The sequence below is a fragment of the Dermacentor silvarum genome, chromosome 8 (genome assembly GCF_013339745.2).
Source record: "Dermacentor silvarum isolate Dsil-2018 chromosome 8, BIME_Dsil_1.4, whole genome shotgun sequence".
In the NCBI taxonomy this organism is placed as follows: Eukaryota; Metazoa; Arthropoda; class Arachnida; order Ixodida; family Ixodidae; genus Dermacentor; species Dermacentor silvarum.
The window spans coordinates 71,428,651-71,431,018 of record NC_051161.1 but is presented as its reverse complement, the minus strand read 5'-3'; positions in this window follow the sequence as shown (position 1 = coordinate 71,431,018).

The following is a 2,368-nucleotide window of genomic DNA, read 5'->3' as shown; positions in this document are numbered from 1 at the left end:
AGGTACGTGTACGCGCGGTTCACATGTGTTTTTACAACGAAAGCTGTATATGGCTAGGCGAAACGAAAAACCGTTCGTCCCATGTTTCTCTAAATGTCTCCATTGGCTGCGCCGTCAGTTACGTCGTTCTCTATGTCCCACCCAAGCACCCGCGCCATTGGCTGCGCCGTTAGTGACGTCGTTCTCTGCGTCGTACCTGCTCTGCCCGCAGCGCCGGGTCCTCGGCTCGCCGTTGTCACATGCGTTTGATATCTCGAGATAGCTCGGCGTCGTGGTTAGCAGCATCTTCCCGCTATTGGCACTTGCGCTCCACTAGAAACACACATACGTAACCAATAATTGAAAAACGCTTCAATACAGCGTCGGGATTAACCCACTGCTAAACACCGGGGCCGCACGTTTCAGCTTCGCTGGTTAACCATCTATACGGAGTGCTTGGGCGGTGTGTGTGTGTGTGTGTGTGTGTGTGTGTGTTTTTTAGAGTGTTCGGATGCAGTATTTTATTGGTACTTGCTCCAGCACACTATAAGCAAAGAACTGCCTCTAGACCTTTATGGAATACGGTTCCTACCAATAGATAAACAAGGCATAACATATAACCTCAGAATTATCACGAGCCTCCACGGCTTGTAAAAACGTGAATGCAAGTGCCCAACGCAGCTGAAAATGTTAGACCCGTGCAGGAAAACTTCAGAGTAAGTGTTTTGCAACTCACGGATGGGCTTAGAACAAAATCTAAACCACAATATGCTTGACGTGCTGAAGTGTTCTAAATATAGTAGAAATATTTCCACCAGAGTGCAACTGCTTCATATTATTGTATTATGAAATGTCGGTATGAAGATACACAAGGAAAATAATGAAGAAAAAACATTGCGGTCTAATGGTTTGGGTTGCTGCGCATCGGCTTTCTGCGCTGGGGAGCCGAGGTTTGAATTTCGAGCCAAGGTTCGAGCCAAGGTTCGGGTGCATACTAGCGAATGTAGCAGAATTAACATTTAAAGCGCTTTGCTGAGGTCACTTTTCTCGCTTTGCTTTAGCCTCGCAGGAACTCTCTTCACTGCACTCCAAAACACTATTATTGTGACTCTAAAGCTGTAACGGCATAAGTAAATTGCTCACCTTTTGTATTGCAATGTAGAAAGTAGAAGGCCACATTCCCACATTGAGCTCACGTCCTCGCTAACTACTATCCTGTGGCTTCTTAATTTATTGGTCCTCGCCCTTTTCTGGTGCTAAACTCCGGAAACCAGTCAAGGAGCTAGTTAAAGATTTCGCGACGTTATCTAGCACATCTTTTGTCTGTTCAGCTGTCCTCGTGATGCGATGTAATAGTTGTGTTGAGCACCAAAAGCGCCTTGGAATATGTGTAATTCTTATTTCTTTCTAGGTGACAAGAACGGAAGAATGTATTCTTTTGACTACTACGACAGGGTGGACAAATGCGCCGTGATTACTTTTTCCGATGACCCATGTAAGAATATGCATCTCCTCAAACTCCAGGACATTATCGGGACATTATGGTCTTATTGTCGGTTCTTATTCCCGATTCGTTTGTTACGAACGTGAAAGACCCACTTTTTCATTAAATCACAGTTAAATGCGGAAAGCAGCATCCATATGCAGATGTTGAAAGTAATCGTCCCCTCATGTTGATTGCCCCAAAAGTTGCTTTCTGTGTTTACATTTACTTAAGAATAACATTCCTGTGTTACGTTGACATGTATATATTATATCCCAAATTTTCTGCGAAATCTTTGTATTCAAAGTGCACTTCGAGTGCTTCTTGCTGTTTGCGATGAAATATTAGTGTAGACCAACTTGGTGTCAATTTTAATCGCTGTAAAATGCCAAGGGCATACCTGAGCTAGTCTCATACATTTCCGCATGCACCAACTTAGGAGTTAATCTATAATATGATTTGAAGCAACGTGGACTATAATGTAAGCTTTCGATGGGAATTTTCACACAGAAGCTGCAAAAAGGAATTGTCGGTTGACTTAAGCCGGACCCACAGTGTAGAAGTATTTAAGAACCTTTGAAAAATCAAACACTGTTCACCATTTCCTTAGTTCAAGTACAAGTTGCAAAGAAGACATTAGTCGTCAATAATCGGACATATGTTGGTAGCGAAATCGATGTTATGCGTAATCAGTATCATCTTTTGATACAACACAAAACATTTACTGGATACTTATGTCACAGACCCCGTGAACGAGGCGCAAACGCCGGACCAAATTCCAAAGCCGACTTATCAGATTCAGAAAATCATCCCACGAAAGCACGGACAATTAAGAATGGGCCCTCTGGTGCGCCAGCGAATGCCGCTTGTTGTACAAAGACCGAGTCAGAGCCCAGATTTGTCAAA